Source organism: Ursus arctos, unplaced genomic scaffold (assembly GCF_023065955.2).
Source record: "Ursus arctos isolate Adak ecotype North America unplaced genomic scaffold, UrsArc2.0 scaffold_6, whole genome shotgun sequence".
NCBI lineage: Eukaryota > Metazoa > Chordata > Mammalia > Carnivora > Ursidae > Ursus > Ursus arctos.
The window spans coordinates 22,742,725-22,768,134 of NW_026623078.1; the positions used below are offsets into that span (position 1 = coordinate 22,742,725).

At 36.5% G+C, this 25,410-nt stretch overlaps 1 long non-coding RNA gene across 1 annotated transcript in view; it reads left to right on the forward strand.

Moving 5' to 3' along the window:
• Positions 1–1,747: 1,747 nt before the first annotated feature.
• The window catches only part of LOC130542904 (uncharacterized), a 110,167-nt gene continuing 86,504 nt past the window's right edge, over positions 1,748–25,410 (forward strand). The window contains exon 1 of the long non-coding RNA XR_008957780.1: positions 1,748–2,056. This is a non-coding gene — a long non-coding RNA (uncharacterized LOC130542904). The remainder of the gene's footprint in view (positions 2,057–25,410) is intronic.

Below are 25,410 nucleotides of genomic sequence, written 5' to 3' on the forward strand. Positions count from 1 at the left end.
CAAAATGTGTCCAAAGTAGAGAAATATGGGATATTTTGAGAGGAAAACTTTCAATTAGAAATTATAACTCATTATTTGGGGCACCTGGGTAGCACAGTCGTTGAGCATCTGCCTTCGCCTCAGGGCGTGATCCCGGCGTTCTGGGATCGAGCCCCACATCGGGCTCCTCCGCTGGGAGCCTGCTTCTTCCTCTCCCACTCCCCTGCTGTGTTCCCTCTCTCGCTGGCTGTCTCTCTGTCATATAAATAAATAAAATCTTAAAAAAAAAGAAATTATAACTCATTATTTATTCAGAAAATATTTACTGTGTACTTATTACATTGTTTTTAAGGATCCTTTTATTTCCTTGCTCTGTTCTGGTTTCTATGTACATTCTTATCTCATCTCTATATGTCCCTAAACTAATGGGATTCTCTAGGATTCCAGATTTCAGTCCTCAACCTTTTATTCATTTTACTACCTCTTCTTGAGAAGCCTCATTTTCATTTTTGACCTGCTTATCTTTCTCCAGACTAGACTTCTCTTCTATATTCCAAATTTTTTTCCAGAAGCTTTTTCCTATTCCCATTGGAATGTTCAATGTGCAACAATCTTAACAGGTCCAAGTAGGATTTATATCTTCCCTCTACTTCATACTGGAATCATCTTTAGGTTCTCTCTGGATCTTCAGTCCACATATTCTATTGGTCACTGAGTGCAGTAGTACTCTAATTCAAAATATTTCATCTTGAATCTGTCCCCTCGGGTCTCTTCCTACTGCCTGCTTGAGTTCAGGACAATTGCAATGGTTTTGTAATTGTCATAGGTCTCCACCCTAGGTAACTCTATTTTCACTCTCTCACTTGGGTTGTTTTCTTAAAGTGTACTATGATTATACACTGTTTCACTTAGTGCCTTTCATTTCTCCCACCACATACATGCTAGAGTCCAAATTCCATTGTTTGCTGTGCCAGGTTTAATTGCATTGCCCCTGACTATCTGGTGTCACTGAATAAAGGATCGAGTTTCACCCTGCAATGTTACTGCTCATGCCATTTCCATCTATCAATAAGTTCCTCCCTCCTTATTAGCATTATCTTTCATTCTGTTGCTTTTATTCTTTTCATCCTTCAAAGTTCACCTTAAATGCTTTCTTTTTTATGAAACTCTTATAGCACCTTCTCCAGCAATGGAACAAACTATGTTTTCTTCTCTGTAATGATATCACTTTTTAACATATTAATTACCTACCTTTTTGCATAATAAGTGCTGACAAAGAGTTACCTGTTTCCACATTAGATTATACACTTCTTAAATCAGGAATTATAGTTTATTGATTGACTGTCAATGTCCCCCAGCCAAAGACCTACAAAAATACATTTACAGTTAAAGTTAAATTTATTGCTGTTTCAAAGAGGAAGACTATTAACCATAGGACATGTTAAAATGTTGGAAATGTCTAATTATATATAGTATTCAGGTTCACATTAGGTGCTTTTAGGGAGTATTTAGGGAAGCAAAGCTTTGTTTTTGGATTTGATGCTGACTTGAAGTGCAAGTAATTCTGATTGGTGATCCCAAAAAGTCTAACTAGAAGTAAGAAAACACAGACTGAACTTAGAGCTGTAATTGCCAAAGAATAAGTAGTCATATACATTAGCCATGATAGGTGGATGCTTGATAGTTCTTGTGGTTTAAAAATGTTCATGTTTTGTTTGTGTTTGGACAGAATTATGATATGCTCTTGCTTTTGTCTTGATCCTTCACTGTCATGGTCAGATAAGAGACCTTATCTGGTATTGGTGTTCAGAGAAATTGTTTATGTTTAACTGGAGAACATCAATACCTGGCTATGAGAATCAGGACAGCGCCTAGCAACACCAGGACCTGATAATGCCAGGAAAATTTTTAGCTGTCAGGTCCTGCTTTTTTTCTTCAGTCCTCCTTTTTGACCAAGAGAAGACAAATACAGACCATGGGATATTAATCCATGATATTTACATTTTCTTCATTGCCAGGATGTTGCTGATCAAGATCAGGAGGGTGTCCAGAGAGCATGATTGGTTATTGTACAAAGGTTAGTCCATCCTTTTCCTTTTCTTAAGAGGTGAGTTGTTGAGTCACCCTAATGTAAAAATGGCTGTGCTGTAGCACTTAAGATTCTGAATAAGATACATCAGCTAACTATAAAACAATTACCACAGAAAAATGATTACTAGTCCTTCTAACAAGTCTTGAAGCCAGGAGTATAAAGATTATAAAACCTAATCCAATGAAACGTGTACCAGAATCCAACTGTGTGTATTATTTTTCTTAGTCATGGGTTGTTTTACTTGCCTTGTAACATAAAGGTCAGGCAAAGAAGTATTTACTTTAGGATTCCTCTTCCTTAGCGAGGTAAAATAAAACCAATAGCTTTTGAGTTGTCCATGACAATGCTGGGCAATAAATTTAAAACTGTTGAGTTTCCAGGGCAGATTAGTGTCATTTAAGATGTTTGACAAGACCAGAGACAAGTTTAAGACTATCTATTACAGTCATATTATTCTCTTCTGTGGGATAATTGTAGTTCACAAAGTTTCTAATAATTAGAATGAATACATGGAATAAGTCAGTGTGTAGCGAATATATAAGTTTAATACTCATATCAGAAGTAATGTCCTACTGGGTCATGGACTATATTGAAAGTAAGGGTAATGTCCAGGATAACAGCAATGAAACATTTGCATTTCTCAAACATATAAGATTTCTCGAGTGGAGTTAAATAATTCCTTCAAAACAAGCCAGATTGTCTATGAGCAAACTATTATATTAATAGATTAATATAATATAATATAATAATTATACTAAGGATAGCCCCAATATTAATTTTCACTTCTGATGGGCTAGATTTTGCTGATAGGATTTTAATAACTTCAACAAGAGCTTTTAGTTAACATGAGGTCAAGGTTCAATTTTTATAAGCCTGAAAGGTTGGTATTAAATGATGTGAGGGGGCACTTGGGTGGCTCAGTAGGTTAAGCCTCTGACTCTGGATTTTGGTTCAGGTCATGATCTGAGTCATGAGATGGAGGCCCCTTCCCTCCCCCTGAGGGCTCCTGACTCAACTTAGAATCTGCTTGTCCCTCTCCCTCTGTTCCTCCCCTCCCCCCACTCACACACACGTGCACACACTCTCTCTCTTTCAAATAAATAAATTAATTAAATATTTAAAAAATAAAAATAAATGATGTGAGGCATACTTAAGTATCAGAAGAGGATGGTAAAAGAGAGCCTATTTTCTGAACTGTTTAATAATTAATTAGTAATTATTAATTTTGTTGGCAATAAGTTAAATTATAACAGTAGCTATTAATTTAGAAAAATATGCCAGAGAGTTTGGTACTGATTTAAGTGGCAAAAGAACGTAGGAAGTTAAAAGTAGCAGGACAAAGATAAGGAAGATATTTTTGAGAAATTTTTTAGTCAGTTAATAAATGATGTCAAGGTATACTAACAGGCAACATTAGTGGTAGAGCAAACGGTAAGAAAAAGAGTGCTAAAGAACCAGAAAATTAATTTTATTTCATTGTTTTGCATGGAAGTTGTCTACTTTTGCAATCACTAGCTTATTCCAAAGTTTTGGTAAGAATTGTCTACATATATACTTGTCATTTAAAGAGAACTCTCTGTTTAAGTTCCCTTTATGGAGTGGATGTTCAAAATTAAGAAAGAAGTAATGTTGCTTTAAATTGGTAAACATTACCCCAATTATCAACACCTTGGAATTTCACTGTTACATGAGTTATTAACAATACCTGCTCATTTCTTTTTCATCAAGGTTCAAGGGCAATTATTCTCTGGGGATTTTTTCAGAATATCAAATCTGTAGATTTCCGATTATACAGGAACTATTTAGGTGGATGTTTTAGAAATGCAGCTAATACCTTTGGTGACAAAGCCTTAGTTATCACATAAGTCTATTGCATTTATTAGTCATATCAGCTTGAAATAGCGTATAATCTATAATTGCAAGTGATTCTTAAAATCATGAGGAGCCTGTGTTAACCTAAAAGATAACTTGTGGCTTCTGGAGAGGATTGATCTTAGTACCACCAAAACAAATGACAGCACTCTGGGCCTTGGAAGTTTCATACATCATTCAATGAAATTTGCAGTATAATATACAATAAATGTATCATGTAACATTTAAAATTTAAAAAAAAACAAAGTTCATTACCTTGTATACATATATGTATATTTCCATAACTATTGTACCTACTTTAAATAATCATGTATGTAGATTTTTTTCTTTAACCAAAGCAATCATTTAGTTGAAAAAAAGTAATCATTTTTTCTCTCTAGACACAAGAGAAAACCAGAGAACAGAACAATCTTGAAATTGCTTATTTTTTCACATGAACACTTATTTAAGAAGGCAAAAATAAACATATATAATGTCATTCAAAATCATTTGCATATTTTGTTAATCTATTGCCATTATAAGACATAAGAATAAATTAAATTTAGGTTCAGCTAACCAATGTTTGTATCTGTTGCTTACCTAGAAATTGTGCAAGCTTCCAAAGATTATTTATTAATTAATTTAATCATTTGTCTAAGGTCTTAAATTTAGTTAAGTATCTAGAAATTACCGATTTTAGTTCACATTAAATCATAGTTTGTAGGATATAAGAATTTCATAAAATTGAATCTTTAAAAACCTAGTGTCCTTCAATAGATGGATGGATAAAGAAGATGTGATACACACACGCACATATACACATACATATATATACACACACACATATACACATACATATATATACACACACACATATACACATACATACACACACATATACACATACACACACACACACACACACACACACACACACACAATGGAATGTTACTTAGCCATAAAAAAGAATGATATCTTGCCATTTGCAACAACATGGATGGACCTAGAGGGTATAATGCTAAATGAAATAAGTCAGACAGAGATATATGCCATATGATTTTACTCATTTGTGGAATTTAAGAAACAAACAAACAAATGAAGAAAAAAAGACATGAACAAACAAACAAAAACTCCAGACTCTTAAATTGCAGAGAACAAACTGGCGGCTGCCAGAGGGGAGGAGAGTGACCGAATGGGTGAAATAGATAAAGGGGATTAAGAATACACATTGTGATGAGACCTGAATAATGTATAGAATTATTGAATTATTATATTGGTACACCTGAAACTAATACAACACTGTACATTGACTTAACTTCAATAAAGAGTTATTCATCATTATCATTCCATTTAGTTGAGCATAATTATGTACATATAATTTTAAACTTTGACCAAGTTATAGAAACAGTGACACTACTTAATTCACCAAACTAATGTAGGATATTTAAGAAGGTTAAATCATGAGAAATTTACTGTGGTGATATCATGCATATACAGTAATCTAGTTTTTAAAGTCTTTGAATTAAGCTAAAACACGTCTTTTATCTTAGAACTATACCTTTGTCTTATTTTGTATCTATAGTTACAAAGGCTATTATGTAAATACACCTAAAGAGAAACACAAAACAAAACACAAAAAGAAATGCAACTTAATAACTAATTTTTACTTTCCTTTGGACATTTTAGACAATTTATCTGGACTAAATATTCTTGAGTGGATACTTAACTGACTTTAAAAAAATTTTTAAATCAATCTTTCATGTTTCTTCAGAGAGGAGAAAAAAAGGGGAAAAGTCATAGGTGACAAGAGGGAGTCATCTTCATTAAATATGAAATTATTGGTGTAAAAAGTACTTATATGACATGATTGTTTATGTAGAAAAAAACATAGAATCAACAACAGCAAAAACTCCTGGAACTCATCAGCAATTATAACACAGTTACAAGATAGAAGATTAATATGCAAAAGCAATTATGCTCCCTCTGTAAGAAGAGGGAAGAAAATTTAAATGTAGAAAAATACCTGACATACATACACACAAAAGAGAGTGGCAGAAAACTGATTTAGACATAGTTTGGGTTTTTGACAATTTTTTCAACACTTACAATTAAAAGCCAGCATTTATTAGTCCCAGAAATAAAAACAAACAAACAAAAACCCACACAGAAGGATATGTCTCCTCTGTTAAAGTAATCTTTGAAACAAATAAAACAACTTCCTCATGAAGGTGTCTTTGCTTTTTGTTCTAAGCTAATTTCAATTTAATAATCTTTTTCCTGTCAAAAACTCCCCTAGATGGCCACTGAAATTCCAAATTATCCCTGGTGCTATTGTGTCCCTTAAAAAGAGAAACATACCAGTTAGCATCACTGTGAGAAAACATGAAGGAAGCAGGTTTTTGACCAGGAAGAGGCAGAGTTTTAGACTGAGAAGACCCATCAGAACTGTAATGGTTCAAAATATCATGTCGTGAACCTCTATCTCCATATTTTAACCATAGGCCTATCATCACTGAGCAGGGACGGGACAAAACCTGCGTCTAGGCACTTGAAACTATGAAAGCGTTCTCAGAGACACAAAGATAAGACTGAGGAAGGAGCGCCAGAGGGTTTTGAGATGGTGACCCACAGCAAAGTTTGCCCAGTGATCTCTGATCTGAGGAAAACCTCTGAAATCCTCAGACCGTAGGGAGGACTCAAGAACATACTTTTCGTGTACATGCTAATCTACTCCCCTAGGTTATTGTCTGAAAGATAAACAATACCCAAAAAAATAAACAAGGACACAGACCATAGGAGCAGGTGTTAGAAAACTAGAAAAAATTTTTTCTCAGGAAATAATATGAATCTGATTAGATAATAAAAATAACAGTAAAAAGTCCTAAGCGACCTTATTCTTAAGAAAACTAAATAAACTAATTGTTAAAAGACTTCAACAAATATCAGAACTCAATTTAGTGTCAACATTCCAAGCCATGGGCAGGCTGGCACTTCCAACAGGTAGAGACACAAAGTATCTTAGATGTGCACGCTGTAACTGATCTTAGTGCCCCAGTACAAAACAGTGAAGTCTTTAGCTGACTCTCAATGGAGCCTCCATTTCCTTTCACTAACATACTCTAGTGTATATAAAGTACCATGCTTGGCATTTGTAATAGCAAGTTTTCAAAAGTAGAAAATAGAAGTTCTTCCCTCAAGAGTTGCATTCCAATTGAGAAAACACAAACTACACACATACCGTATTAAGTTGTATTATGATTGTGATTTGAAGCTGGCTTTCTTTTTGGTGGACTCTATTGCAGTCAGCATAACTTTGCTCCTCGTGAACACAACACAGGTTGTTCTGAGCATTTAACACAATGCTTTGTAAGTAGTGGGTCGTCATCAAACAGCTGTGGGTTTGATTTGATAAGGCAGATAAATACTGAACTGATAACTAAACGTATGAAATAGTGAAGGTATGTTCTTTTTCTTCTTACTGTTTAAATGTATTTGTCAGAACTTATTCAAACCTTACAAGAAAACTTAGGATTTTCATCTCTACTACCCCTGAGAAATAACTGAAAGTTAATTAAATGAATAGAATATTGCCAGCCACACAAGTTCTTTGAAGACAAGAAGAAAAATTATTTTGCTCATTGAGCTCTAGCCTAGAGGGGCAGCAACTTGCTCACACCTTCTTATCAGTAGCAATAAATTGGCAGCCTCAACCCATTACAATTCTCTTGGGTGGATGCTGTTACACATTCAGTACTTGGATGCAAGTTTCTTCCGTGGAAGTGTAACAAGAGAACTGAGCTGCTATATCGGGCTCAAAATGTAGAGTCTCTCTTCAGAGATTTTAACTGGTTCATTTCATCTTGACAAATATATTGGGGGAAACTGAAGCTAATAGAAAAGAAGAACAGGAATTGTATTTTTAAAAAATAACTGCAATGGGACTCATACAGGTGGTATAGATGCTCAAGGATGATAGAGTGAGAATGACAGCATTACTTTTCTTTCTTGAAACGGAGACAGGATGTGCCATTGGGGCATACTTGGGAAGATATAGACAGTGAATGAGGCTCAATGGAATTGAACAGGTTTGGTAGATGACTATGTGGCCAAAGAAAATGTCCAAGGATAAGGGAAGGTTAGTAGTAATCCAGGCAGCAAGTAGCATTACAGTTTGTAGAATTGGCAGCAAGATCACAAGGAAATTTGGCCATGGATAAAAATCAGGAGCAGTCACCATCTGTATTCATCCATAGAATAGCAAACTCCAGTTACTCGATGAGTTAACGAGTGTGCAAGGATGAGGTCTGAGATATTCAAACACAAATGAAACCAAAGCTGCAAGCCTCACCATTGTGTTTCTGTCGGTGGAGAAAAATGGACTAAGAAGTCAATGAAAAGACTACTGCTTAGCCTGAGATACCTTGATTTGGTGGCTGTTCTCTACCCTTCTGTGGAAAACTCAGGTTATTTGAGTATGATTCCTGGCACATCATGATTGCCTCTGGACCTGGGCAGACGTGCACATTCTAATTGTAAAGCAGAGGCTTGAGAAATGAGGTAGGGTTACATTATGTAGGTCATGTAGCTAGAATGCTACCCATCTTTTAAGAAAGACCTAATCTTCTATGCAACCCACTGGCCCCATACACACACAGAGTACTACCTATTTTCTTATGTAAGCAAATCAAGAAAACAGAATTATATCATTATTGTTTAATATCTTCAGAGCTCAAAAACATAATCCTATGATATACATCTCCTTTAAAAACATGTATCCTAAAAAGTAGAAGTTGGTTTCCATATCTCTAGAGCATTAATTGCATGTTGTTTGTTCTTAAAATATGAAAGACCAAATAGCTGATAGAGAAGATTAGTTGTACTATAGTACCACTTGGTCTGAAGAATCAAGAACCTTGGGTTTTAAATCAAACCTCTCTACTCATTTTGTGATGTTCAATAACTCAATATCCAAATAGATAGTGAACCAGTCACTAAGATCAACAGAGCTGTTAGAAAATGATACATAATATTTAAACATTTCATGTAGTTTTAAGATGTTGGATTCATTTTGACCTATCCAAAATTCTCTGATTAATTTACCAGACCTGTGAAAATCAGGTGATTCAGGTATCCTATAGATACAATGTTTATTCCTTAATACCTCAATTTATCATTGGCCATGAGCTTCAGTGTTAGTCTTAACAAATGTATTCTTCCCTGTCAATCCACCATTAATCCTTAATCAGATGGTGATGTCAAATGGAAAGAAGCCCAATTTTGGTGTTATGTAACTGGATTTGAAATCTCGTTTTGCCTCTTTCTAACTATGCAAATCTGGACAAGGAATTGGATCTCTCTAAACCTCAATTTCTTTTCCTATTAAAGGGAGATTAAAGTAGTTATCACATAGGGTTGTTATAAGGATTAGAAATGATAGGTATACAATGCCTAGCACACATAGTAGATGCTCAGTAAATGTAACTATTATTATCAAGGAGAAAAAACGGTATGGAGTAGTAGGGGGATTAAGCCCTAGGTTAAATCCTGAACTCAGCACTCAGTAGTTTAAAAATTTAAGTTCACTGAACCTCGGTATACTCATCTGAAACATGGAGATAATAATAGCTACCTTACAGGCTTTTTCATCTGAACAATGTACCTGGCATAGTGTGTATCATGTAAAAGTCACTAAATAGTGACCATTATCATTGACACACTTTATTATTAATATCATATTAGGCTTACCAATGGGGGCACAGGTGGAACATATTCATGGTGACTTGCTGGCTAAAAAAATGAGTTTACCCTATTTTACAGGCCTCATTTGATCTTACTTCTCTGTTTTGGTTTCCTTGTTTTATCCTTATTCTCATAGATTAAATAAATATGAAGTGAAAAGCTGAAAATTATTTTAAAAATAATGTTGAATCCAAATTGCATACATCTATTTAGTAAATTGAGCTAAGTAGTTCTGATTTCTTCTTATTTGCTTTTTTAAAAAAAAAGCAGGTTGTGTTTTGGCTTTAGAAAGCGAGATCCTGCAGTTGAGACAGTATAGAAATAGCCTTTAAAAGCTAAATGAAATGAATAGTCTTGCAAAGGGGGAAAAAAGGGAATTTTTCACAAGTCCCTGGAAACCAGCAAAAAAGCGTTAGAACTGTTGTTTTCAGTAATAATTGTGATTACTTGGTTAAAATACCCTGTACAAGAAGCTTTCTATGTTTTTTGTGACTCTACGAGGAAAATTAAAACAGAACACACAGCATTGGGGCCAATTTGTTTCCAAGGAAGTCAATTATTAATACAGTATTTAGTATTTAATGAACTAAGCCTATTTATGTGGAATACTGCAAAGAGATCTCCATACCAGCAGAGAACAGGTGTTAGTATAAGCTTTTCCCGTATGTTTACCAGCTGATTAGTACCCATTAAAATGATAATAATAAAAATTACTTTATATCCAGTGAAAGTAGAAAGTCCCCTGTGTGTTAGAAAATGATTTTATTCCCATTGCCATGGCAGTGATAGGACTGGAGTGACAAGAGTGCACACCCAAGGCAGCCTGAATATCCTGAATTTCTATACCTCAGACTTCTCTCTTTAAGTATCCCTTCCTCCAATAGCCTGTCCCAGGCAGTCAGGACTGTTCACTTTTTTTCATGGCTTTAAGGGAAGCACTAACAGTGACCCCCTCACCAACACCCCATTTGGCAGTGGGAAGAGAGCTCAAATTCTCAGTAAATGATGCTTCTTTGTCTGCCTAAGGAGACTAGGTGAAACTAGGGATGTCCTGAAGAACCATCCTGGGCTTTACTCACCTCAGAGAGCCCTGAGTAATTGCTAAGAGAACTTTGAGTCTTCCCTGAACTGGAAGTTTCTTGGGAAATCCCTGATTTCAGGCTAGTTTATAGTCAAAATTGTGATGAACATGAAGTCACATTAACCCCAGCCTCAAAAATTCTTACCACTCCTCCTGACACAGTCTACTCATTCTTTCTCAATTGAACCCAGCATACTTTAGTTTCGCTCTTCTCCCAAAAGCTGAGCTCAGAAAATTTTTAGGAATTTAGTTACACTATAGAGATTGAAATAAGAGAATAATTAAAGGTTATTTGCATTGTAACCAGGATCTAATCCCTCAAATCTAACCAATTAAAGGTCCCCTGGGGGAAATTTAGGCATGTGGCCAACTGTAGGTCACATAGACTCATATGCATTCACCTGCCTCATTTATCTGTCAAGTTTTCAGGGCTCAGATTACTATACAATGGAGTTTGTGTCATTATGCTTACTGACTTTTCCCCAAAAGTATTGATGGAAACATAGTAAAAAGAATGAATTTTTGAGGTAGAAATGTATTTTTAATTGATTTATTTTAATAGTAGTGGAATGCCTATTGAAATTTGGGGTATAGAAAGGCATAGAGAAAAAACCCAGATGATTTCTGGAAATAAGTATTTTGTAGAAACTGAACAAGAAAGAAGCATCTCGATGCTAATGCCAATTGTTTATATGCTCTACAATATTGAGACTGTGCAATGTATTAAATTATCTTATACTCCTGATTGACATGAGGCTAGAATGACCGAGAACTGCTTTGATAAATGGAAAGTTTGACATTTAAAATAAAAGTTTACTTCAAATTGATTGGTGCAGAATAGAGTTCTTCTCAAGGAAGATTTGGGCAGGTCTCAGACGAAAGCAAGGAACACTGGTTATGGAAGGGGAAGTTTCAGTAGAATTATTTGTTGATCTACCCTCAGCTTCTCTGGGCTGCTACAGGAAACGGACATGAAAGAAAGAGGCTATAGGGTCATTTGGGACTTTGGGGCTTGAGGCAACCATGCAAAAACCTCATGGACTCAGACTCTTTCTCTCTCACAAAAGACACACTGTTAATTTGTCCCCATATGTGTATAGACTTGTGTTGTACCACAGTCACTATGCTGGCAGAAAAGCATTGCTGTTATTTCTATAAAGGAAGCTTTGAATTGTCATGTTCTTCTTTGCCATGATTGGTGACTCTTAACATTCAGTGAAAACCTCTTGTTCTAGCCAGTGGACTTGGAAATGGAAGACTCGGATTGGGAACCAAAAAAGGTACAAATCCCATGACGGTCAATTGGCCACTTTTTGGAAAAGCACACTTTAGAAAGTGTGACTAATAACTCTTTTGTATTCTTAGTTCTTTATCTTTAACCCAGAGGCCAATGAACTGGTACCAAGTTAACAGTTCTTACAGTGAACTTCCACCTGTTCTCAGAAAAGCAGCCTGAGCAGAAGGAAGAGGAAATCTGGGGTGAATGATTACAATAGCAGGAAATGTAATATAAAATTTGATCCTATCTTTTAGCACACAACCAGTTCAGGCCTGAACTTTTATCTATAATTTGTGATTTATTTGGCACAAGTTAAGTCCCCAGCTTATCTGTCTATTCTTATTTGTTATCTGTCCAATACATCTGGGTGAAAATACAATTACAGTGAGTATGCCTCAAAATCTCATTAAAAATAGACTATGCTTTCTTTAGGAAAATTTAGAAAAAGTATTAAGATTCAGTATGTATACATTGAGTTTAAGGCACCTAAGATACTTCAGGGAACTAGTGTGAACAAATGCTTTATGGATAATATATGAAAAAGAATAAAGAGGGGTTTTTATCAAGTTCCCCAGATATGCTGGAGTGGTGACTTCTTTACTCCAAATAGGTTAGAGGAGGATTAACGACAAGGAGCATCCCTCTAGACTGTAGGAGCTCTCCTCAAGCCTAGGGGGAGCCAGTGCCTCCGTGCTCTTTCTCAGAGCATGGTGAGGGATCTGGCTAGGTGGCTACAAGTGAAACATTGTGGGGCATCGTCGACCATGTGCTGCTGGCTTTTTATTCAAGGCCAATCCACCCATAGGCTAGCCCATGGCTCGCTCATAAAGGAATATATAACTGCAAATTCTAAGAAGTGAAAACTTTTGGGGCCCATATTGCTAACTCCAGTGACCTGACTGCTGGATCTCCTGGCCTTTATGATGTGCAGATACCACTTCTGATTTCTTGGACTTTAACATCCCTGTCCGATTTTTAAAAACTTATTCACTTCTTTGGTACTAGCATCCTTTGTAGTTTTAGGTAAGCTCACTCAACTCCAGCCTCAGAATCCAGTCATTTCTGGAGAAGAAGAATTGCAAAGAGATGACACAGATTATCCTCCAAGTTTAACCACAAGGCTTTGGGCAAGTTCTGGAGATAAGTTGGGTAACACAATGGCTATCAATAATGCTGAGTATCACATTTTCTATAATTTAGCTTCTAGAGATGATTGAAGAGGGACACTGGGATTTCCAGGAACCAAGAGTAATTCTAAAAGGCAAAACCTTAAGGGACAACCTCTTTTTTGGTTCTAGCAGCCAACTGGAGCTGTCACTGGACTAGCAGAGTATCATGATGGTGAGTCCTTTCTGTTAGAAGGGTCAGGCTGTTGTCACAATCTTACGGAATCTTAGAAATCAGTTGTTCCCCTCAACCAGACTCCTTGGGGCAGGACTTTGTAGCTCTGTGCAGTTTCCAGAAAGGATTCACCAACCCACAAATCAATAGTGAACAATGTGGAATTTTCTGGAGATTTTATCAGAAAGATAATAGAGGGGACTTACATGAGACATTGAACAGTATTGTCATTTAAAACTGCTCAGTGGACATGTTTATTTTCCAAACCTTTCTCTCCCTAACTAGAACCCACAGTAATTTTCCTTTCTGTTTTTCCATCACATAGGGTCCAGGTCTTGTGCTGGGTTCCCATCCTCCCCTATTTATTGGTGAAGTTACCAGGATTAATCCCCCTTAGAAGGCAAATGGTGAGCTATACAACAACAACAACAACAACAAAAGCAACAACAGCAAAACATTTCTATTATACCAGAATAAAAGCCTTAAGGAGAGGTGATCATTTTCATGTACATGATGCTATTTACCCTTCTTTGCAGCCAAAGAAGGCAAGTTTTATTCTCCATAGTTGGTAGGTTAGGGGACTGAAGTCCAGAAAGCTTTACAGTTAGTTTGCAAAAAGAGGGGAAATAAAAACCAAATCATATGAGTCCACGTCAGTGTTATTTTTGTACCCCACAGGGAACCAGGCACTCTTGGACACTTAACATCGAAGGGGAGGGAAGAGATTGTTGGCCTTTCATTATAACCCTAGTCACAGAAAGGTAATAAATTTTGACGAGAATGAGTTTAGAGGCCTTGATTTGATCCAGCTATCAGCTTTTCTGGAAAGGGTGTGTTCTAAGAAAGGAAGTGATCAAGCCAAAAGAAATCAGGGACTCTTGATTAAGAAAGAAAGGAGAGTCCTCCCAAAGGGTATTTTTCTACAGCTTTCTTATTTTTTTTTAACTAATTTTGTCAGCAGGGGTTCTCTTTGACTATGAAACAGAAGAAGAAGAAAATCTTTTCTTAACAATAATACACACGTGCCATGAGAGAGATGAAGCAGAAGATTAAGCAAGAAACCCAGCTATTTTATTGCCCTAAGGCATTACTCATTTTCCTGACACATTATGTTTTTAATTAAAATTGCATGTGAGTTAATTAAAGTATTCACTCAGGCACTTTTTTGCCTGTTCTTGCATGGGTTCCTTGTTACTCTTTTAGCTTTTTGGTAAAACTCAGTTTCGGTTTAACTCTGCTGCCTTTATCAGCTGCAGCTTTAACAAAGAATCTATATGCTAAGCTAACTAAAAAATATATAAATGAATAAAAATCTAATGTAAAAAACTCATCCTTAACTGACCAGAGGAAAGAAAAGTAGCCAGGGTTGGGATCATTTTGGCTCCTGCATTCTTCCCTGCTTATTTAATAAAAGCCGTGAAAATGGAATTGATAGAAAGTGTATTAATAATGAGTCCTGTGATTTTTCTTGCAATAGATGTGTTTTTCTTTAAAAGACATATTTATCCATCTATAGTCCTTTGTTCTGGAAAGGACCATTGTTTATGACATCTATGGTTATATAACCTCAGCTTTCCCTGATTACAGTTGATTACATCCCTTAAGCAAACACCTGTCTAGATCAACCTATCGATTGACAGGCCAGTAACCCTAAAAGACAGAATCCTTCTTGCAAATGTTGATATAGAGATACAGAGAGTTGGTCACTGGTCAGGTTCATATTAGACCTGTGAGGACAAATAGTGCAGGGCTGCAGGCCACATTGGCTCATTTGCAAACAGAGGAAGATTATTGAAAAGAATACACAAAATGCAGCATTGATGGCTGTAGTCACCTGGCCTATGAGACGGACAGTATCTTCCCATCCCACTTCACAGGAGAGATAGCTGCCTGAGTCCCTACTGTGTCCCCAAGGTGGCTTTTCTTTTTAACAATAAATTTCTCTTTTTCATGGTAGCTAAAATGAATTTGGATCCTTGTAAACGATGGGCTCTGGCTAAAGTATCCATTTTTAAGACTTCATGTATCCCTGAGTAGCCCTGATAGAAATAATATTAAAAAGCAAAATCATAAAATTAGTAATAAGAAACCAACTACAGTAATTCAGGAATGTACAGGCTGAAGCTCTATGGGCAAAGTGAAGTCCAGGGTTGAGAAGAGTACTTTGAACAACCACATTAGAACCTCTTTGTGAAGAGTTTGGGTAATTTTCTTCATTTTTTATTTTTGTTTTTTTGCATCTCCAGTGGTGTTTTAGTACCTCAGTAATATGTTAATGTGTTTGAGAAGCTAGTACCCTTGGGCAGCTATCTGGTTGACCCATTTGTTCATTTTTCTCTGCTACCTAAATTAAAGGCTGCCCTGTCTTTCTCTCCAGATCAGGTTTCTAAAGTATCATCATTAGCCCAGATGGGTGTGATGTTCACCCAAATTTGACTTTGTGCCTTGGCTGGACAGCTCCCTGCCAAGGACCTGGAATCAATTAATCCTCCAAACTCTTGCATGTCCTTCCCTGCTTAAATTCCATGGTCTAGCATGATAATTCCATCCCAACTCTTTACGGCAAAACCATGGCTGATAGTTAAATATCACTATCCATATCACTGCCTAGTTCTTGCCCACATTTGGACGGTGTGTGGGTGGAGAAAATTTACAACTTCCCTAACTGGCCTCCCTTTAAATTTATGATCATAAATCTCGGGTGCATCCATAATGTTGCCTGGCAGTCAAGCCTTTTTCCCTAGACCATCCATTCTCTCACTCTCCTAGACTACCCTTTTATCTCTCCTCTACCTCTGTACCCTTCCTAGATGCACTCATATTCTTGGAGACTGTGTAAAATATCTTCTGATTGCTTCAATATTTCTCAATTAAGGAGGATACAAAGTCATCAGCTGAGAGCAAGGATGGTAAGGTAGGAGCACATATTGAAGATTTGGGGCATGATATTCCCCATCATTTTACTTTCATACCTGCATTGTACCCTGCATATATCTACACATATTGTTTATATGGATGAACTGTCAATGGTTCTACGCATAATTAACCTCTCCACTTATGTGGTAGGTAGATCTCATCCTCTCTAAATGAGGATATTTCTCCAAGTCTCCTTCTCTTCTACATTATCCGTTTGCGCTTTCTTTTGGAGCTTTATCATCAGCATGGCATCTTACTGTTATTTTTCTCATCTTAAAATCCTTTTTTGATTCTTCTTACCCCTTTGGCTACTATCCCTTCATTCTCCCCTCTCATCAATGAACTTCTTGATGAAATTTACTGAACTAGTATTTCCTGTTCTTCTGCTCTCATTTCTTCTTCAGTCAACTCCAGTCAGGCTTTAGCCCTCACCCACTGCATCAAAATTTCTCTTATCACTTCTCCAATGCCCTTTACATTGCTAAACCAAATGGTCAGTCCTCATACATGTGGCTAATCAGTAGTATTTAGCAGAGTTGAGCACTTCTCCCACTGTGATACACTGCCATCATTCGACTTCCAGGAAATTTGGTTTTACCATTTCACTAGATCCTTCTTCTCAATTTCTTTTGCTGTTTATTCTTCTTCTCCCTGACCTCTTAATGTCATGGTTTCTCAAAACTTAGTTCTTTCACTTTTTTCTTATCTCTATCCATAACCCCTTGGTGATATCATTGAATCTTATGTTTTTAAATACAATTTTTATTTCAATGACTCCCAAATTTATATCTCCAGCTCAGACATTTCTTCTGAAATCCAGATTCCTATATTCACCTGTCTACTTGATATCTTCATTTGAATACCTATCAGGAATCTAATATTTCCATTAAAAACTCAACTCCTGGTATTCTTCCTGCTAATATGCCTTATTTATAGCCCTCTCTACCTCATTGGAAGGCAGCTCTATCTTCCAGTTTCTCAGCCCAAAATCTTCGAGTTATTTATAAGATTTCTCCTTATCTCTTTTTCATGCTCGCTATCATTACTTTATAAGATTCTAAGTCCTTTACCTTGAAAATATTTATCCAAAATCTGACCACTTTTTGCTATCTCCATTTCCACCACACTTGTCCATTGAACATGATTATTGCAAGAGCCTTATAACTGGTTTCTCTGATTCCTTGTTTGTGCCTCTACTGAGAGCACATATAAGAGAGCAGCAAGAGTGCTGTGCTTCTTTTAAAATGTAAATAAAATTAGGGGCACCTGGGTGGCTCAGGTGGTTAAACATCCAACTCATGATTTCTGCTCAGGTCATGATCTCATGGGTCATGAGATTGAGCCCCATGTCGAGCCACACAGCCCCACGTTGAGCCCTGCATCAGGTTCCACACTCAGTGGGGAGTCTGCTTGAAGTTGGATCTCTCCTTCTCCCTCTGCCCCACCTCATGCATTCTCTCTCTCTCAAATAAATAAATAAAGATTTTTTTAAATGTTAATCAAATTATATCATTCATCTACTAAAAAGTCTGCAGTGGCTCCCCGTTTTACTAAACTGAAGTCATTATAATGGGTAACAAGAGCCTTATATAGCTCACTCAGTTCTAAACAGTTACATCTTTGCTGATCCTTCAAAATTCCAAGAACACTCCTCTGTTCCTTCATCTTTCCTCTTAGATATTCACATACTAGATATTCACATACTAATTCCCTTATATTATTTAAGCCATTATTCAAAGTCACATTTTAATGTGGTCAAACCTCACCACCAATTTAAAATTTCAGTCTCCCTTATCCTGATACCTTGTAACCTGTTCTCTTTTGTTTTCTATAGAGCTTATATCTTCTAACATACTATATGATTTATATTTTTATTATTTGTTTATTGTTTTCATTCTATTTATTGTCTCCCACATATGCAAACATGATTGTCCTCTAAAATTAGGGTTTGTATGTTTTTGTATTATTTCCAAGCATCAGGAACACTATGCCTGGCATAGAATAGGTACACAATCAATATTTATTGGATGGATGAATGAATGCTTCTGAGGAGACAGATCAAAGATTGCAGAGGCAGAGATAACTAGAATTTGCATGGAAGAGTATAAGATAAAGAGTTCCAGAAACTTGAATAAGGATACCCTTAAATCTTTTGCCAGATACTAAACTGTGACATGTATAAGGTGAGACTCCATGAAGTTAGGGAAATAAGAAATACCAAGGAAAGAACAGATACTTGACAGTCATAAGCTAGAAAATTACCTGAGCCTGCACATATTTGTCCTGATTGACCAGAGTGTAGAGACTACTCTGAGGAAAGGCTACCCTACACTTGCCTAAACAAAGCTTGAAAATGAACCTCAAAATTGTCAAATTAATCTATAAATAAATTCATGCCTTGGCAGACAAATCTTAACACTCTTTAAAGGAACACAACAGAATCCAGACACAAAATCTAGACAACAAAAGGAAGACAACAAAATCCAAACACTGGATATTGTAACATTTACAATTGTAATTTTTTAAAAGTACTATACTTGCAAAGAAGTAGGAAAATGTGACCCATAACCATTGGAAAGATCAGCTAGTTCAAGGCAATATGGATAAAAGAGAAAACTGGCTTTGGTACTTTCTTCCTACACATTCGATGGAATCCCATATCTCAGAGCCTTCCCTTTTGCAACATACCCCCTAGTCTCATAGTGCTCTGAGCTCCACACAGTGTTCTATCTTCTTTCTCTTCCTCTATACCCATCTGAACTCACTTGATCTACCTTTACTTATTCTTTTTTTACTTAGGTTTTCTTTTCTGTATGTATCAAGATTACAACTAGCTAAACTTCACATATGCCTTCTTTTTACCACCCCATGGTATTGTCATCTTACTCTAAATTATAGGAACTTCACTTGAATAGGGAAAGAGATAATTGGGTTAAAATCACTTAGATTGCTGCAACTCATGGAACCACTTATTGATAGGGTATAGGTAGACACCTACTTTGAGTCTCATATCTGGGAGCCAAACAAGTCATAGTTTGGTACAGCTAAACCTAGTAAATTGTTATGGGGCATGAAATCAGGGATGGACAGGTGTGATGGTGAGGGGATACAAAATCACCGAGTGCTGGCCAGATTTCCTTAAATTTCTTTAGCCTTAAACTGGGGTTGTGGTACTTGAGACTGATGTGGGGTGCACCTGGTTATCAAGACTGATAAGGAGTGCGTAAGATACCACGTGGCCCCAGATGGGGAATAAAGTGGGTAAGATTCAAGGAGTTAGAGCCTGACAGGAAAACATCAGTATTGCTAAACAAAAAAGAAAACTCTTCGGTGAGCAACAGTTACTCTGTTTAAGACCTCCTGGATATTTATACATACAGATTCAGCCTCTGCAGCTCAACCTTTGACTTATCTTTGGAATGATCATTTTGTTTAGAAATATTGATTATTCTAACTAAACATTTACCAAAATGCTTAGTTTAACCTAAAATATGTTAATGTATTTCTTTCATGGAATCAGATAACTAACCACCTAATTTTGCAGAAAAATTACTAACGTTTCTTTATTTTTTTTAATGATTTAAACTCAGCAGGCATCTCACCTCAGAAATAGCAAGGCATTATTTAATTTTAAAAGTGCTTTAGTGTGACATTTTAGGCATTTTGAAAAGTGCATAAGAGATAAGGTTACCTGACAGTAGGGCTGTTTCACAACATCATTACACTGATAACTACCAGAGCCATTTCATTTGCATGAAACCATTTGATTATGGCATTAGGAATCAAGTGATATTGTGTTTGGAACCATTTGTGTATGCTATTTATTTTAGCATAATACATATTTATTGGTGTTTTATTCACAATATAAGTCACATGTTAATAACAGTTTAACAGGATTTAGAGCATTGCCTTTTCACATGTTCAGTAACAAGTTCATGAGCAATTCCACAAGGTACACTTATCCATAATCATATATACATAACAGCATTTCTTCCAGAATTGAGCGGATACTTGTATGATATAGTCCCCTTTTTAGGGTTGCCAGATTTAGAAAATTGAAATACAGGACCCTAAGTTAAATATGAACTTTAGGAGGACAATGAATAAACTTTTAGTATAAGTATGTTTCACACGATATTGGGGACTTATACTAAAAATTATTTATTGATTATCTAAATTTTAAATTTAATTGGATACCCTGTATTTTATCTAGCAGCTCTGTCCTTTGTGTCAGAAAGATAAACTTACCTACTTTTAAAAATATTCAACCACATATATTAACAAGTATAAGCCATATAGAAATTTCACTTCAGTAACATGACATTTAGAGATGCCTTAAGCTGTCAACTCCCCACCCCCTACAAATCCCCTGCCATTTGGGTCTTGGATTTGCTAAAGAGAACTGGGTGACATCTATTTCCCATAAATAAAATCTACTAAATTTTATTGCGCAGAGAGGCCTATTTGGTATAAAAGGATTTAGATCCCAGTTTAGAACTTCATTAGCCCTCAGGGAAGTTTAATTCTTTTTTTGCAGTGATTGGCTAGGGTGACCCTGATAGGAAACTCACCATCAATATTGGTGGAATCTAACTTGATGAGCTGGCCCCACTAACAAAGCCAAGTTCCAAGAGGCAGATGGATGTAATGTCTGGATTATCTTGAACACACTCCCCCATGGACTGTGTGAATTCTCAGTCTCTTCACTAGTGGTAGTAAAAGATGTATTTAAAATAGCTCCTTGCTGAGGGTTCAGCTTGGTGCTCCAACACAAGCAGGCTGCCATTAATGCCAATTGATGGTGCTAATGGCAATTCAAGAACTGTAGGTGGACTGATGGGAAACTAGTCTCAATTTTTTACTTTTTATTCCCATGCCCAACATTGTGCCCCAGTGCTAATCCCCACCCCTTATTTTTATTGAGAGTATTTGGAAGGGGGTTATAGATAAAGAACACGACCAAATCACATCTGCATCACATCTGCATTGTGTGGCTAAACTAGTAATGTAGAGGTTGATGCTGATTCAGAATTACTGCCAATGAATGAACAGCCCTACGTGTCAGGAGCTGTCAACACCATCTACCTGTGTGTGTGATTTGTGGATGATTTGTATGCCTCTTGCCAACAGAGTTCATAAACTAAAGATTAATGAGAGGAAGAGGCAACCCATTGGGGGCAAAGCATTAGTAAAGCAGGAGAGTCTTTTGCTGTTTGGAGCTGGAATAACCAGGAGAATTTATCATTGTTTCAGCTGACTTTGGTGTCTAGCCAAGCCAGAGGCACTGACTGCAAGCACATTTGGCTCCGTCTCCTCTTATACCACCTCCAGTGTCCCAGCAATGCTGCCACAACTGCACAAGTTGTTGACAGACTGAAAAACAGTAGTAATTCTCCTTCTTCCTCCTTCTTCTTTGCTATTTTAGAGAGATTTAAATAACAACTTATTCCCCTCATTTGTTATTCTTGATGAATAGTAAATTATTCTAATAGCATTGACTGTTCTATTCATTTATTATTTGAGGATGATTAGAAGTGAATAGCTATTATAAAGCCTTAGAAGTTCCAAAAATTAGACCTTAGAATTTTGTTTCCTTTTCCTTTTGGCTTTGAGCAATTTTCTGTATTGCTTCCTCTAATTCTGTCTCTCACACACACACACACACACACACACACACACACACACACACCTTTTTCTTCTTTCTTAGTCATGGTCTGTTTTGACTCCAAAACCAGGATGCCCAGTACTTAAAAGTTTATCCAAGGAGGTGATGAATGAGCCTCTGGAATGTGATCTCACTCAGACATACAGGGTTTTAAAATATGTTTAGTTTCAATAAGGTTTAATAACTTTCTCACAAATGTGTTATTTAAAGCTATGGAATACTGAGTAAGATATGGCTTGCAGATGACAACAGAGGTGTATGCCAAGATAAATCACATTGATATTTACAGAATAGACTGAGGTTGTAACCTGAGGGTAAAAGAAGATGTACAGTAAATACAAATTATTTTTTGATAATAAGACTTGCTATATAACTCTCTAATATAGGTATTTGAAGCCTTAACCTACTTCCTCAGTCTTATCTCCCTCACCACTCTCTAAATATTCCTCACCAAGTCAAAGTGGATCCATTCCTTTTCCCAAATATTATGTCAGCTTTCCCATAATCTAAATTTTTTGCTTTTGTTGGCCTATAATATTTTTCCAGTTTTTCCACATCACATCTCTGCCTGTGAAAATAAAATTCCTCTATGAAAACTTATTTTAAATCCCTCTAGATCATATGGTTCTTGACTCTTTTCTTGTTGATATGATCTATCACACTGATCGATTTGCAAATGTCAAACCACCCTGCATCCCAGGGATGAATCCCACTTGGTCATGATGGATAATCCTTTTAATGTACTGTTGGATCCTATTAGCTAGGATCTTGTTGAGAATTTTGGCATCCATATTCATCAGGGATATCGGTCTATAATTCTCCTTTTTGATGAGGGTCTTTGCCTGGTTGGGGGATCAAGGTAATACTGGCCTCATAGAATGAGTTTGATAGTTTTCCTTCTCTTTCTATTTTTTGAAACAGCTTCAGGAGAATAGGTATTATTTCTTCTTTGAATGCTTAGTAGAATTCCCCAGGGAATCCATCAGGCCCTGGACTCTTGTTTTTGGGAAGGTTTTTGATCACTGTTTCAATCTCTTCATAATTAGTCAGTTTAAATAATCAATTTCTTCCTGTTTCAGTCTTGGCAGTTAATAGGTTTCCAGGAAGGCATCCATTTCTTCCAGGTTGTTTAATTTATTGGCATAAAGCTGTTGATAAAAGTTTCTAATGATCCTTCCTATTTCATTGATGTTGGTTGTGATCTCTCCCCTTGCATTCATAATTTTATTAATTTGGGTCCTTTCTTTATTCTTTTGAATAAGTCTTGCCAGTGGCTTATTGATCTTATTTATTCTTTCAAAGAACCAGCTTCTAATTCTGTTGATCTGCTCTACTGTGCTCCTGGTTTCTAATTCATTGATCTCTGCTCTAATCTTGATCAACTGCCTTCTCGTGCATGGGTTAGGCCTGTTCTTCTTTTCCAGAAATCAGTTGCATTTCTATACATGAACAATGAGACTGAAGAAAGAGAAATTAGGGAATCCATTCCGTTTACAATAGCACCAAAATTTATACGTTATCTCAGAATTAACTTAACCAGAGATGTAAAAGATCTATATTCTAGAAACTACAAATCACTCTTGAAAGACATTGAAGAAGACACAAAAAGATGGAAAATATTCCATGCTCATGGATCAGAAGAATAAACATAGTGAAAATGTCTATACTACCCAGAGCAATCTACACTTTCAATGCCATCCCAATCAAAATACCAATGACATTTTTCAAAGAACTAGAACAAACAGCCCTTAAATTTGTGTGGAACCAGAAAAGGCCCTGAATCACCAAGGAATTGTTGAAAAGGAAAAACAAAGCTGGGGGCATCACAATGCCAGATTTCAAACTATACTACAAAGCTGTGATCACAAAGACAGCATGGTACTGGCACAAAAACAAACACATAGACTAATGGAACAAAATAGAGAACCCAGAAATGGACCCTCAGCTCTTTGGGCAACTAATCTTTGATAAAGCAGGGAAAAAACATCCAGTGGAAAAAAGACAGTCTCTTCAATAAATGGTGCTGGGAAAATTGGACAGCTACATGCAAAAGAATGAAACTTGACCACTCTCTCACACCATACACAAAGATAAACTCCAAATGGATGAAAGACCTCGATGTGAGACAGGAATCCATCAAAATCATAGAGAAGAACATAGGCTGCAACCTCTTTGATATCGGCCACAGCAACTTTTTTCATGACACATCTCCAAAGGCAAGAGAAACAAAAGATAAAATGAACTTGTGGGACTTCATCAAGATTAAAAGCTTCTGCACAGCCAAGGAAACAGTCAAAAAAAACTAAGAGGCAGCCCACAGAATGGGAGAAGATATTTGCAAATGACACTAAAGATAAAAGACTCGTATCCAAGATCTACAAAGAACTTCTTAAAATCAATACATGGGAATCAAATAATCAAATTTAAAAAACGGCAGAAGATATGAACAGACACTTTTCCAAAGAAGACATAGAAATGGCTAACAGACACATGAAAAAAATGTTCAAAATCATTAGCCATCAGGGAAATTCAAATCAAAACCACATTGAGATAAATTAACAAGGCAGGAAACAACAAATGTTGGAGAGGATGTGGAGAAAGGGGATCCCTCCTACATTGTTGGTGGGAATGCAAGTTGGTACAGCCACTGTGGAAAACAGTGTGGAGGTCCCTTAAAAAGTTAAAAATTGAGCTGCCCTATGATCCAGCAACTGCACTACTTGGTATTTACCCCAAAGATACGGACGTAGTGAAGAGAAGGGCCATATGCACCCCAATGTTCATAACAGCACAGTCCACAATAGCTAAATTGTGGAAGGAGCCAAGATGCCCTTCAACAGCTGACTGGGTTAAGAAGATGTGGTCCATATATACAATGGAATATTACTCAGCCATCAGAAAGAATGATTACCCAACATTTGCAGCAACATGGACGGGACTGGAGGAGATTATGCTAAGTGAAGTAAGTCAAGCAGAGAAACACAATTATATGGTTTCACTCATTTATGGAACATAAGAAATAGGAAGATCAGTAGGAGAAGGAAGGGAAGAATGAAGGGAGGGGATAAACAGAAGGGGGGATGAACCTTGAGAGATTGTAGACTCTGGGAAACAAACTGAGGGCTTCAGAGGGGAGGGGGGTGGGGGATTGGGATAGGTCAGTAATGGGTATTAAGGAGGGCACATATTGCATGGTGCACTGGGTGTTATACACAAATAATGAATCATGGAACATTACACCAAAAACTAAGGGTATACTGTATGGTGACTAATATAACATAATAAAAAATTATTATAAAAATAAATAAATAAATAAATCCCTCTGGAGTCCCCTTATCTCAAAAAGTTTTCTCCCTTCTATAATCCTGCTTCCTTTCTCTGAAGGACTCTATTCACAATTGTTCACTGTCATGTATAAGGACAGATTCAGGTTTTATTTGACTTTATGCTATATGAGATTGCCTCCA